Source organism: Acromyrmex echinatior, unplaced genomic scaffold (genome assembly GCF_024713525.1).
Source record: "Acromyrmex echinatior isolate Ae372 unplaced genomic scaffold, ASM2471352v2 Scaffold20, whole genome shotgun sequence".
Taxonomy (NCBI): Eukaryota; Metazoa; Arthropoda; class Insecta; order Hymenoptera; family Formicidae; genus Acromyrmex; species Acromyrmex echinatior.
In genome coordinates, this window is record NW_028259054.1 from 1,535,324 (window position 1) to 1,550,927 (window position 15,604).

Below are 15,604 nucleotides of genomic sequence, written 5' to 3' on the forward strand. Positions count from 1 at the left end.
ATATACTTTTATGTGAAAATCGAATAAGAAGCATAAATATTATAAGATTGAACAACAAAAGAACAAAATTTTAATCGATGCCTGAATCGTTAAAGGTACTATATCGAAAAAAACGAAAATGAAGAAAGGTCTATGTCAAGAAATGAATGAAAAGCAGTTTATTTTGCGTGAAGTATGAAGACCGGTCTATGTCGGAACGCATATGAAGTACAGTTTATATTGAGAAAGCCAGAAGAACGCTTCAAGTCACATGAAATTAAAAAAAGAATCTATATAGCTCAATATTTACTACTTATAAATTACATTTTAGTTACGAAAAATTAAATAATAGTTAAATGAATAAATAAGTGCGAGAAACAGGATTAAAAATAAAGACGATTCTCATTTAGTCACTATAAAATTTATGAGAAGAAAATATATTGAGCTATCTAACCTTTTCTTTAATTTCATGCAACTTTAATTAATTTCTTGACATAGACCTTTCTTCATGTTTTTCTCGATACAGCGTTTACTTACGGCTCAGGTGTTATTATACACTCTACTTATCTACATCGTTTGATTCTATAAAATAAATAACTGTAATTACTTATAGTATAGTTACTTATAGTATAGCTATATCGGCCGATATTCACAATCCGTTCTTATATTGGTTGAGTTCGAAAACGTCGCTCCGACCCAATCAGCAAACAACATTTTTAAATATTTTTAAATGTTTATTTCTCATTAATTTTTCACAATTAATTTTCGAAATTCATTAATTTAATATTTATTTAATGTTTATTAAATGTTTATTTTACATTATAATTTTTTATTTGAAATAAATGGTTAAAAAAACATTGTGTAAACGTTTATTTAATGTTTATTTTGAATTTATTTTTATTTGAAATAATGGTTTGAAAAAATATTTTTTAAACGTTTATATAACGTTTATTAAATGTTTATTTTTTGTTATTTATTTATGACATCATGCGAAGTGGCAGTAAAACATCACAGATATTGGGGACTGTAGTCACGTACAAGACAATAAAAAACATTAAAAAAAGAGAAAATTATCATGAACAAAAAATAAAACAAAAAATGATCATAAAACGAAAATAGCATAATGTAATTTTTCTTGAAACAACATTAAATATTTTAAATAAATACGACCAAATTTCATAATTAATCGATTGAGTGCCAACATCTGGTTATTATCGAAATCGATGATATTGAAACACAATCTCCCTCTCTTGATAAAAGAGCCTCGAATGTTTATCCTTTTTTGGAAGGAAACATGAGCATGTTTTGCAATATCAAGATTAGTAGAAGTATAAATGAAAGTGAAATTCAATAGAATGATATTTTCATAAATTTTTATGAGGGTGGAGCGTTTTTTTAAGCATACTTTGAAAATGAGCGCATAATGCTCTATTCTGAAAAGAGGGAGTTACAGACGAAAATAAATTCAGTCTAAAAATATGCCAGATTATAATACGTTGAAATCTATGAGAGCGAACTTGTCTTACTATTAATAAATCGTTGTAAACATGGATCGAGATTTTAGTCAAGCAGAGCGCGATTTGTTGAAGCGATCCCATCAAATTACTACCTTGAAGGAGTGTTTCGCGTGGATAGAAGAATGCAATGAATTTATTAAACAGCTTGAAGAATGCAATCATGTCAAGCGTCCACGGCTTTCCACTGGATACAGACAATCTCTAATCGCTACAATTGCACGAGGGTACAAAGACTCAATTAGAAAGACGATTTCTATATTTTGGTAGTGATTACGCGAGCACTAGCAATAACAATGACAATAACATAAAAAGATCTTTTGTTTGGCGAGAGATCGATGCAGCGTTTAAAGATCGAATTTTAACGGTGCGGTAATTAACGCGGTCTATATCGAATTGCGATGATTTTTAAAAAACATCAGCAGTGTAGTGCTCGAGCGAATACAAGACACAATAGAAAGACACAATTGTATAAAATTGAATATGATATTTAACGGCGAATTTGCGACGTGGGTGTTAAACGTGCCAATAAAAATATTAATACTAAAAACTATGAACTCTTTCAAACATCGAACTTGGGTGAGTGGTACGAGTGGCATGTCATCGAATGTTGGCATGGGTTAGGTTCTCTCTCGAGAAGTTTCAAGAACGTGACAATAGGTGGGCGTTGTCGCGAATCATGAATCTTATAATAAACATCAATAAGTGTAATTTAATGCGCGTGAAATGTCGCTTCGAAGTGCCGTGAGAGACAATGAGACAAAAAGAGAGCGGTAATTAACGTCAATGGATGATACATGTTCAGTCAGTGATCGCCGCTCTGTACTCAGCCGAAAGAAACGCGAATCTTCCTACCCACACTATATGATGGTGCTGAATTTCCAAAATATAAAATTCCCTATAATGTTAAAAGACATAACGAAATTCTAATGTTTCAATGATATGTCCATTAATGTATACGGTATTGAGGGACAGAAAATGCTAAACGTTCTCTCGATACGACTTGCTGACGATAGAAAGGAGAAACACGATTCGATTTACTATATTTGCAAGATCCGCGAGACAATAATATCCCCTTCACCATTTCCTTTCCTGCTCTCAAAAACTCTTCACTTCTCAATTATTTGTTATTTTTCTATTTGATTACGCTGATGTCGTAATCTACGTTCCTGCTTTTAACCAACATCTGCTAAATCGTGTACAGTGTATCCAAAATTCTTGTCTCCGCTTCTCCTATTGTGTTTGCAAATATGACCATATATCTCCATATTGCCAGAGATCCGGCTGGCTTAAGCAATGTTTTATTCTCCACCTGTGCTGTCTTATATTTTCTTTCCTTCACTTCAATACTTCTCTATATCTGCGACATCTCTTTCAGTTGAACTCTGAGCATCATTCCTCTGTTAATCCTCTTGCCACCAGACCAAGATTACTTATCCTTCCCTATATCGGTCCATTAAGTTCCGTGCCGCTTTCTCCTATACCTCTGTCAAATATTTTAATTCCCTTCCTGATTCAATAAAAACCTCTCCTTCTCTATTCTCCTTTCGTTCCGCTGCCTCGCGTTTCATTGCATCACTCACAGTATTTAAACGAGACTGATGTAATTGATGTCTTTGCGGGTGTATGTGCGTGTGTGAATTTTATGCGTGTGTGTATGATTTCAGCTATTAGTTTACCTCTTATTGCATTGTTGTCTTATTCTGGTTTTGTTACTGGTAGGCTTTGTAACAGCAATTCTACTGACCTAACCATTTTCAAGTTACTATTGTCTATTTACTTATGTTTATGTTAATTTATGATCTATTATATCATACTTTATGTTTATTATTCTGATAAAATGTCTTTTTCATATAGCTTTGCAATAAACTAAATTAAATTAAAATTAAATTAATGTTAGCCATTTCGTACGGATTAAGAATCTGTCTGCGGCTCATGAGCTCGCAATTGAGTAAACATCATGGTCAAAAGTACATTTGCAATCAGTAAGTATATGATTAACAAAAGTAAATTCTTCTTTAAAAAAAAATTAACATTATTTATTTTTATTTGTAGCAATGTTTACATTATTTTCATTCCAACGAGAGATTGCAGTCACACATAGATTGCCGACGGATAAACGATTGCGCTATCCGACTACCGAGTGACGACAAATCTTGAGTGCTTGAGTTTTTACAAATATAATAAGAAGGAACGAATTTCATTTGTCGTTTACGCTGATCTAGAATGCATTCTCAAAAAAACTGATAGCGATCATAAAGCACCTACGCGCACATATCAACATCATCATCAAGTATTTAGCATAGGATACTACGTGCGCTATTCGTACGACTTCACCATCAAAATATTGAAAATTTTGTCGCGATTCGGATCGCGTTTTATGGTTCGTCGAAAAACTGAAGTTAGCACATTGTAAAAAAAAATTTTAGCAGCTAATGTTTCCCATGGAAATTTTGTCGAGCGAAGAGTGAGAGACAATACGCAGCGCGACGCATTGTCATGTGTCCGAAAAGTCTTTTGCGCTAGACGATAATCGAGTAAGCAATCATTGTCATTTAACCGGTCATTACAGAGGTCTCGCACATTCAAAAAATTGCAATTTAAATTATAAAAATTCATATTTTATTCCCATAGTTTTCCACAATTTATGATTCACATTTTATTATCAAAGAAATAGCTACAGCATATGAAGGCAGTATAGAATTATTACTAATACTAAAAGAAAAATATATATCATTTACAAAAAATGTTAAAGATACCACTGAAAGATCAGATTCGCGAAATAAAATTACGATTCATCGATTCTTATAAATTTTTAAGTACTAGTCTTGACAAATTATAATAGCATAAAAATAAACTTCGAATTTTACAACGCAAATTTCAAAATCCGAAGAAAACTTCGAGTTACTGACATGAAAAGGGATTTTTCCATACATTGATTGCGCTGACAAGCTGCAGGATACGCATTTACCACCGCGCGAATCATTCTACAGTTCCTTAACCGGTGACAGTATCCAGTGACGGTATCCGAAAGTGATTATGCGTATGCTGTGAACATTTGGTAACAATTCTCTGTTCAAACCTTGGGTGAATACAGCGATCTATATTTAAAAACGGACGTGTTGTTGTTAGCCGACATATAAAAATTTTCGCGATAAATGTATTGAAAGTTATGATCTCGATTTCTGCGTATTATTATACTTTACCAGGTTTTATGGGACGCTATGCTGAAACATACACGCATAAATTTCGAACTGCTCACTGACATCGATAAGGATGTTTATCGAGCGCGCTATACGCGGCGGTCTTAGTCAATATTCTAGCAGGTACGCGCGAACCAATAACAAATATATACAGTCGAGCTGTCGCAACCTTCTACATACTTGATGTACTTCGATGTTAATACGGATGGGCGATGTGTCAATCGTTACCATACGCTAAATTTTGATGAGTTGAAAACATCTCGGACTTTGACGTTAGCAATTGCTCAGTATTCACTCACAAGTTATGTTCTTGAGGTCGACTTAAAATATCCGGAGCGTCTGCACATCGATGAGCACGTTGACCTGCCATTCTGTCCAACATATGATAAACCACCTAGCAAGCAACAGAATAAACTTTTAGCGACTGTGTATGACAAAAAACATTACGTTATACATTATCGCAACTTACAGCAGTGCATGCGTCACGATCTTCATGTAACAAAGATTCATCGCGTATTGCAATTCGCACAATCACATGGCTTCGCGATTACATTGAACTTAATACAAAATTTAGAATGCTTGCGAAGAATGATTTTGAGAAAAATTTATTTAAATTAATGAATAATGCAGTATTCGACAAAACCATGGATAACGTGCGTAATCACATCGACGTAAAATTATTAAGGCAATGGAATGATATGGCGCAGAAGCAATAATCGCGAAGCCGAATTTTCACAGCAGAAATGTATTTTCTGAAAATTTGATAGCAATAGAAATTTGATAGCAATAGAAATTCGTAAACTTGAATTAAAGTTCAACAAACTGATCTACGTAGGAATGTGTATACTCGATATATCGAAGGTCTGTTTGTATGAATTTTACCACGAATAGGGGAAAGTGGGGGAACTATGTGCAGCGGGTAATTGTGCTCATGCTAGAGGGTTTGATACTTTTCTAATAAATGGAGACATCACCGTAGTGAAATTTTTATGTAGGAGGTCATCTTCTTAAGTTATAACCATAATGAAAATAACAATGTATGTTCGTTCCTAGGACGCATTTTCGTCACGTTCTGGAGTCCGGTTTGAGATCGCGACGCGTGTGATTGTTTCCCACGTCGGGTGTTCTCATTGTCATGTTGTTACATCATCCATCCTTTGTATGACATACATTGCCTTCCTCCTTGGTCGGATTATCCGAGTATCTGTCCTTCCTTTATAATCCTTGCCCTGTAATTCCCGATCTCAAGCGCGTGACTTGTAACGATTAACGTAGATTAAGGGCGATGAACGGCCCCGCGGACGTGGGGGGGAGAGGAGCGGCTCACAGGACTCTCAGATCCCTTCCCTTCCTTTCAACTCTCTCGGATACTAAAACTGTTTCTATGGACCACTTCGAATCATTCGTAAGTAGCATGACTACGGGTGGCCCCAAAAATGTTGTCTCCGTGAATTCGTGCGAATCGCCCATGTCTATGGACGTAGTTCTTGATCGTGGCTCCAAAAAGCGCACTAGCACTTCCATGGAAGATTCATCCACACCACAACAAAAAAGTTTGAGGGCCGTTCGAGATAATATTGCATCATCTTCTAAAAATGGCCACAGCTCGCAAGTTAAAAATGCAGCTTCCTCTAAGTCGTTCAACAACAGATACGGATCGTTAGATTCTGCGTCCTTTGTTGTGTTTACACATGCAGGTAGGAGAGGACCATATTATTGAACCGGCATACGAGGTTATCTTGAAAAAGCATGTGTCTAGAATCATTAATAAACAGTATGAGAAAAATTGGTAAAGGTAAGATAACTATAGAAATGCGATATCCGCCAATTCCCTCGTGAGTCATCTTGAACTACAGGGTGGGCCATCTATTGGTACGTTTTTAAAAATGCGATCAAATGAGCATACATTGATATTTTTTATTAATTTTTTTTTTGTTGTGAAGCTAAAAGTATCCGCGTCAAGAATGAAAAACGATTTCGTTCATATGGCTCCCTCTACTGGCCTTACAGTATGCCATTCGGTCACCCCAATTATTAATGACATTTTGGACTACCTCGGCGCCAATTTCACTCAAAACAGTCGTAATATAATGTCATCCACTAACATCCCTTTCTCACGAACTTTCCTCACCAATTTGCGTATAGCTCCTTCGGTGGGTGCTCTATCACGACCCATATTTCTTTTCAAAATTCGTACAGTTTCGGCGACACAGCACTGACTTTGAAAATAAGTTTTTAAAATTTCAAAACGCTCTTCAAGAGAAAACATGTTGTTTCGTGCCGCGGACGGTATGACTAATAAACTGTCAAAATTTCGGGTCTGTAGCTCGTTCGGTGTTGCCATACGACGAAATTCAAAAACGTACCAATAGATGGCCCACCCTGTAGCTAAACTCGGATACACGGCATATATTCCGTCGCATAAAGTCTTCCGATATGGTATTATTAAAGACGTCCCCACTTCGGTATCGGATGCGGAACTAAAGACGGATTTACGCTCCACCAGTAAAATTATTGAGTTTAAATGATTGAATAGGCGCACTGTCAAAAATGGCGTAGTTGAATACACACTCTCTACGATCATTAACCTTAAATTCTCTGGGCAAGTATTACCAAGACGTTACTTTATACTTTGACGTGCATGTGATATCTTCATTTATGAGTTAAAATTTGTTTCTCATGTTTTAGAATCAGACACATTAGCAAATTTTGCATTGTTCCCGATGCAGGCTGTGTGGAAAGGATCCGCATGGTAAAAACAAAGTTTGTGAACGCAAAGATTTATCCCCGCTGTGCATTAACTGTGCTGGGGATCATTCCTCCACTTCACCTGCCTGTCCACATTTTATCAAACAAAAAGAAATTCAAGCACTCGCAGCCACTGATAACATTTCAATGATTGAGGCTAAAAGGAGACTTTATGGGGATAATCAAGCACACTCTTCCGCATTTCCTTCCTTTTCAAATAACTTCCCATTTAACAATAATTTCCGCAATTTCCCGCTATTGCCTCGTAAGAGCAACACTTGCAGCCCTGAGAGTAATGCCAACTTCAATAACTACCTATTCGAATGTCTAGATCAGCTTCGCTTCTATCAAAGATATTCAGACCTCGTCTCTGGAGGTTCCTCTGATAATATGGACTCTCAAGGTAAAAGATCGACAACCTCTCACATGCGCTCAAGCTTTGGTCATGCAAGTCCTGCTATGAGCCAACACAGAAACAAGAGCAACACACCTCCCTGTCGCCAGGCCGGATGATAGATATCAGATCTTGTCCGTCCCTACGGACGTTTGCCATCTTTCTCAGATAATAGGGTCGCACTTAATAATAATAACTCATCTAACGATCACTATTATAATAGTGAGCAATACAACAGAGAAAGTGAGCCTGATCCTGTAATGGATAACATCCAATTAATACTTTCAACTTCGTTAGATAATTTACTAACTTTATGCAGAATAATGTTAGACCTTCCTGGGATAACCACATGCTAAGACAAGAGCACACATATACATCACATAATTATTCAAACTCCTCATTTGGAGGCCCACAAACTTACTATCCAAGTTCTAACTGGTACCATCAATAAAACATTAATATAATAATACCCCCTTACATAATAATACACAATAATGCACCCATTAAGACTTCCTTCACAAAATATTATCGCGATTCCACTATAGTTTCTTGGAACTGCAGGGGGCTTCGTAATAAGGGAGCTTCCTGAATTTCACTCTCCGGATAATATCTTCGACATCTGGTGCATCCAAGAATCCAAGATCGCAATACGCCCTTATGTTTTAAAATGTATAATTTTGTCAGAAAAGATATCAGCATTCCTGGACAAAGTGGCATCGTCATAGCTATCAAGAAGATACTAAAATATGACTCTCTAGATCTTTCCTTTCTCAGTCATTCCACGGTTGAACTGATAGAGATAAGAATATATATCGATGATACTCCATTTACTATTATCAACTTGTATAGACATTCTAGCAGGAATACGCCTTCTACATTCTTTCAACAATTTTTTGGTTATATTTCTAGTCTTACCAATGCTATTATCATGGTTGCGATTTTAACTCTCATAACGCAGAATGGGGATGCTCCTCAACGGACGTCGTAGGCATAAGTCTCTTTCAGGCTTTAGACCAACACAATCTTCTTATCTGTAATGATAGAAATCCTACTCTTCTAATTCCTCTTAGTGATAACACTTCGATCATGGATTTAGTCATTGCAACACCTAACGCATTCACTCTTTTGAACTGCATCACTAGTTCAGACACTCTTAGCGATCATTACCTAATTACAATACGACTAAATTCTAAAGTTCAGCCCAGAATGCTGTTCCGCTACAAAATTAAACTAGATGCTCAGCAAAAAAACATACTTTACAATAAGCTCATGAACAAGCCACTGCACACTATTCTACACGACAGAGGCGATGTGCTACTTAGGTATGGAAGGTTCATCACTTATATTATAGAAGCTGTTTACTCTTTATTTCTACCAGGTTTAAAATTTCCGGCCTCCAAGCTTGCTAAGGATAAGTACGTGCCTCCGCCGTGGTGAACTCAAAAATGCCAACAAGCAGTAGACAAACGCAGGGAGCCTAATAGGAAGTAATATCGCGTTTCCAGTTCAGAAAACTTTGATGCTTACAAACGCGAAGTCTCAGAGCGCAGAAGAATCTTGAGAAGGACTAAAAAATGCAAGTGACGGAAATTCTGTCAGAGTTTCAGTGGCAAGACTCCTTCTACTCATTTATGAAATCTTGTCGAAGCCTTTAAAAACAGGCCGATTAACCTTGTCTCCCCAATCTACTGAGAATGTGCGTTATGCACATGTGCTGAGTTATGCACAAAATGTGGCGATTAGCAAATTGTGTCCTTCCTCCTATCGCACGCCTGATTTCTTGTCAATTCCAGAAATAAAGGTGAGAAACCTTAACTGCAACCAAAGCATCGCCTTCAATTTAGAGAAACCTATTACAATGAAAGAATTAACGCTTGCTATCAACTCAATAAAAAAAACCTCCGCCCCAGGGCTCGATCAAATCGACTACGTTATTATCAGGAATCTTTCTCAGGAATATTTGAAATAACTTTTGGATATTCACAACGGAATATTTGAATCAGGAATCTTCCCGGAGGACTGGTCGCAATCTCTAGTTGTGCTTATTCGCGAATCCAACGGAAAGGGAGTTATCCTGCCTATACAAAGTCTTGGAGAAGATTATCTATTGGAGATTGAAATGGTATGTTGATCCAGATCTTTGCTTCCAACTAATCAATTTCCGTCCTATGAGCTCCTGCACGGACAACTTGGTGATTCTCACGAATTATATACAAGGCGGATTCGTCGACAATGCACTTATAGTCTGCGCTTTCGTAAATATTGAAGGAGCCTTTGACAACGTAATTTCTTCAATCCTGTGGAGGATTTTTTCCAGCTCTTTAGCATCCCAGCTAAAATTAGGAAATTTGTGCACAACTTCGTGGCTGAAAGGAAAATCTTGTTCGTCTGTGATGAGGAATTGAGAGGTCCCTGACTTTCCTCCAAGAGCACTCCACAAGGCTCCATGCTTAGCCTCCTCCTGTTTAACCTATTGTATATTGTGCGAACATTAATGATTATTTACGCGAAGATACGCTACTTCTCCAATATGCAGATGACATCGTAATTTTCAGCACAAATTGTGACGTTGAAAACGCTCTCGATTCAGCGCTCTCTGAATAACCTTCACGAATATTTAAGAAGCAGGGGACTTGATCTCCTCGAAATCGCGCTGAGTACTATTCTCCAGGAAGAGATCCGATTCTTCGTATCTCGTGCGTCTGCGACGTTCGTACCATCCCTCTCTATCGATCTATAACTCAGAGATACCCCGGACAACTTCTGTTACCTTTCTAGGAATTACCCTAGATTCTAAACTTAAAGGTAAGGAACATTTAAAATTTTTGGTAGAAAAGGGACGCAACCTTACCAACATCTTTGTCATTCTTGCCGGAACGAAATAGGGCTCGCACCCCAGACTCCTTCTTTGTCTATACAGAGCAATTTTTAGATCAGCCATTGAATACGGTTACCAAATTTTTAAACTCAAAGGTGATCAAAATGAATTTCAAGCTATAATAGGACGGCTGATCAATAGGAACATTCGCATTGCCTTAGGATACAGGAGATCGACGCCAATTAACGTCCTCATGGCTGAAGCAAAGGAACCCACTCGATCTAAGAGTTGGATACATGTCGTCCAAATACATCTACAGAGCTATGGCTAGGAGAGGTGCTTCCCCATCTTTGAGAGTTTCGAATACATCGAACAAGTTACGTATACATCGGCTAAAAGACAACAAACCCTCGGCGCTATTCCTATTCTTAAACACTACATCACTCAAAAGTTTGTTCTCAAAATTATTCGAAGCTCAAATCGCCTTCTGGCTTTTAATTTTAGCCTAGAAAGTTTTACCTATGTACAACTTGATGACTCTATGACATCTCTATCTAAATACTTTAATAACAAGATGTCAGACTCACTTTCGGGAACTTTCCTCCACATACATCTCAAAAGATCTGGTATTCACTGATGGTTCTAAATCTGAAAATGGAGCTTCGGTTGACGCCAGCGTCTATTCTAAGGAACTTAACTACTATATTAAGGACGAACTCCCCCGGAAACGTCTGTCTTTTCAGCGGAGGCTTGAGCGATACTTCAAGCTATCCTCCTCATTGAAGATCGATGTTGCGACACCACCACTATATTTTTGGATTCGTTCAGTGTGCTACGAGCCATCTCATCGCATCAAGAACTCTAACTAACCTAATTTATGAGATCAAGGATCTATGCAGACTCACACTCGTCACAATTTCACTATCAACCTTGATAGATCCCGGAACACAAGGGTATTCCTGGCAATGAGGGAGTCAATAGCTTGGCAAGAGAGGCTGCCCTTCATGGTCGACCCAAATTCAGAGTGCCTTATCAAGATCTCCTGATCTTATCTAACGACTCGTTGAAGACTAAACTCCAAGCTTACCTTGACCACTTTTCCTTCTATGAGGGGTAACTATATGATTCCTTTTACAGAAACAACTCGTTTAAACCATGGTTTTTCAATAAATCGCTTAAAAGGGAAGAAATTGTTGTTATTTCTATACGCTCTAATCTAATTATAACCTTGCATATAGCTTGCATCGGAAGGGCATAACAGATTCGCCCGCAGTTTTTGCGGGTATTATAGGTAAGACATTAATCATATTATTTTTTACTGCGTTGAATGCATAAGTAGATCCGTTAGACTCCGAGCCTATCTCAAAAAGTACTTCCCATTCTCACCTATCCATTATATATTGAAAGATCTTCCCCCCTTGTGTCGACTGATCAACGCCTACCTGAAGTCGCTGAATCTGAAAGTGTGATTTTCATGTATTTTGTTCGCAAATTCGGGGGGTCTAATCCCCTCACCTTCCTCCAGAGGGCGTTCCTTTTGACTGTTTCAGGTTTCTGATCTTCGATCCAGCTTTAGTTGCCGCCATTATCAATGGCGAGGGCCAACCTAACTCGAAGAATAGAATCGTCACGTTCTGCGCAGTGAGAACTGCCATCTTGCAATTACAGCTGATGAGAATTCTCCCATTCTCGCACGGAATGCAAGAGATCCGGGTTCGACTCCCGGCCGAGGCAATATTTTTTCGCAATAAGTTTATTACAGTTTTTTAAGATTAATTTGGGGAATTTTGGGGGGATTATTACATTTCAGATTAATTGCGTTAATGTCGACAACCATATCGACACGTAATTATTATTTCTGAAATTAATTCATTCGTTTGAATAATATATATATTAGTTCAACATCTTAATACTTAGACCGTAGTGGCGCTTCGGATTGTAATGTTACAAAAAATTAGTTTTTTTAATATTTCCAAAGAAAACAGAAATAATCGAAAGATGGAAACTTGTGTGCAAAGAAAATGTTAACCTTAAAATCGGTACGTATATTCATTGGTAAGATTATTTGTATTATAGTTCACACACGATATTGTAATTAATAAAATGTAATTGAAATTGATTTATTAAGTATATTATTGATTTGTTTAGCTCGTGTCTGTTCGGAACATTTTCATCATGTACAATTTGAAGATCAATCGTGGGATATTTTCCAATTAAAAGATTTAATTGGAAAATCTGGGAATGTACGAGACTCAGACGTGATGCAGTTCCACTGGCAGATTGGGGTATAGTCCATTTTTAACATTTAAAGTAATTATTATAACATTAAACATTTCAAGTGATAATTTTTATAATATATACCAACAATACTTGTCTTGTACTTTGTTTTCTTTTATGTATTAAATATATTTTCAGAAGCAGATGTTGCACAACCTATTGCACAATCATTGCTCGTTTAATCCAGATATGTATTGTGTCGACCTCTACATCGAGCTGTGCGATCAAACTGCACTGAATACTGCAATGATTCCTAACTTTGCTACGTTCTGTCATTGTATTTCATCTGTTTCTTAATTACTTATTATTTACATAAATGTTTAAAAAAAAGTTTGCCTAAATGTATATATTTGTTTAATTTGCTTTTACAACAAATATAATTAATACTTCAATTTTTTATTAACTTCAACTTTTTCTTTTTTATAATATTAGGTGTACAAATAAGTTTCCGCTGTTTTTAATCAAAAATTAAGCATTTATTGTGAAAGAATGATACATAATGTTTTATTGAAAATATTGTCCATCAGCCACTACTTTTTCCCATCTTTCTGGTAGCATACGGATACCGTGTTGGAAGAACGCTTCATCTTTTGAGGCTACCCAATTATCGATCCAATTTTTGATATCTTCATATGATGTGAAGTGCTGCTCAGACAGGCCATGCGCCATCGATCGAAATAGATGGTAATCAGAAGGGCAATGTCTGGTGAATACGGCGGGTGGAGTAGAACAATTGAGTGTTTCCATGTAGGTTTTGACCGGTGCCGTAACATGTCGAGCATTATCATGCAGGAGAATAATTTCGTCATGCCTGGAGTAGTAGTGGACGCGTTTTTCCTTGAGTGCTCAGCTCAATCTCATTAATTGTGTTCGGTAGAAAGCCTCAGTAACGGTTTCGTTCGGTTTGAGCAACTCATAATACACAACACCAAGCTGATCCCACCAAATACACAACATGAGTTTTTTTCCATGAATATTCGGCTTAGCTGTCGATGTTGAAGTATGGCCAGGTGATCCCCATGATTTCCTCTTCTTTGGGTTATCGTAGTGGATCCATTTTTCATCACCAGTGACTATACGATGTAAAAAACCCTTTATGCCTGACGAGCAGCATTTCACATATGGAAAATCGGCGTTCAACGTTTCTCGACTTCAGTTCATATGGAACCCAATTCCTTTGCTTTTGAATCATTCCCAATGATTTCAAACGATGTGAAATTGCTTGTTGAATCGCTCCTAATGTAAGTGCAAGTTCTTTTTGCGTTTGGCACGAATCTTCATTCAATAATGCTTCCAATTCCGCGTCTTCGTACACTTTCGGTCTTTCGCTACGTTCTTTATCTTCGACGTCACCGTTCTTAAATTTTTGAAACCATTCACGACAACTTCTCTCACTTAAGGTAGCCTCACCATATGCTTCTACAAGCAATCGATGAGCCTCAGCTGCAGATTTCTTCAAATTAAAGAAGTAAATCAAAAGTTCCCGCAAATGACGCTTATTCGGCTTAAAACTCGGCATTTTCACACAAAAAAAATATAGGATGCTGATACAAAATCGCTAGTATTTCAAGATTATGTTGTTGACAAATGTCCAACCTTACGATATAATGTTTTACATCAGACAATTTTAACCATAGCTTGCTAGTGGTGCCGTCTTTTGTCAAACGGCGGAAACTTATTTGTACACCTAATAATATATTTCTTCTTTTATGCTGAGGCAGATATCTCTCAGGAAATGCAGAAATTACAACACAGAAATGCAGCCTTACTTCTGAAAACAAAAACCTTACGTCTGGAAACGAAAGCCTTTAAACTGACTGACTTTGAAAGATAAACTGCACAAGAAGCAGTGAAATTCTCAATGTGAAATTCTCAATATTAATGATTTTCAAAACAAGTTACTTGATAATCATGAAATAGATGTAGATATTGATAAAGTTGTTTCTTTCTCTTAATAATGATCATGCTTTTATTACATACATATATTCGGAAAAAAATGTTATTATATATATATTAGGTGTTGGAATTAATTCGTAGCGTTTTTTAATGAAAGAATGTTATTTATTTCACATGAGCATTAAAAAATACATTAATGAAAGTACTTCCCATCACTTGTAAAACGCTACGAATTAATTCCAACACCTAATATATTGATATATTTTATATATAACTATATATAACATAATTTGATATAAAATATATCAAATTTATGTATACATATTTTTATATAATTATATATAATTGTATATGAAACATTTTGGTATAGTTATTACTATTATTATTAGCATTAAAAATGTAAATTATTTTTAAAAATGTATGAATAAAAAATGTAAAAAAATACAAAAATCTAAGAAAAAGACGCTAAAAAAATTCTTGAGATATTTTATTTTAATATATACTGTTTCATTTTTCTTCTACAGCCACCTATACTTTGAATTATATTCCTTCCTTACAAGAACAGGCATTATTGCATTAAGTTGATACAGTGGATGTCATAGAAGAAGAAGGGCTGAAATACATTGCCGGTTACGTAGCATATAGATTTATGCATAAATATAAAAATTTAGGAACGCCTACTGAAATGTTACTTAATCCAAAAAATGACTGGATTAACTACATTTCTAGAGGACGATTAATTAGTCCTTCTTCCCATTTATATGGAAGTAGCGAA

The 15,604-nt window shown here is 36.3% G+C and overlaps 1 pseudogene; it reads left to right on the top strand.

Annotated features, from left to right (window-relative positions):
- Positions 1 to 28: 28 nt before the first annotated feature.
- Positions 29 to 15,279, top strand: LOC147906609 (uncharacterized; annotated as a pseudogene).
- Positions 15,280 to 15,604: the final 325 nt, after the last annotated feature.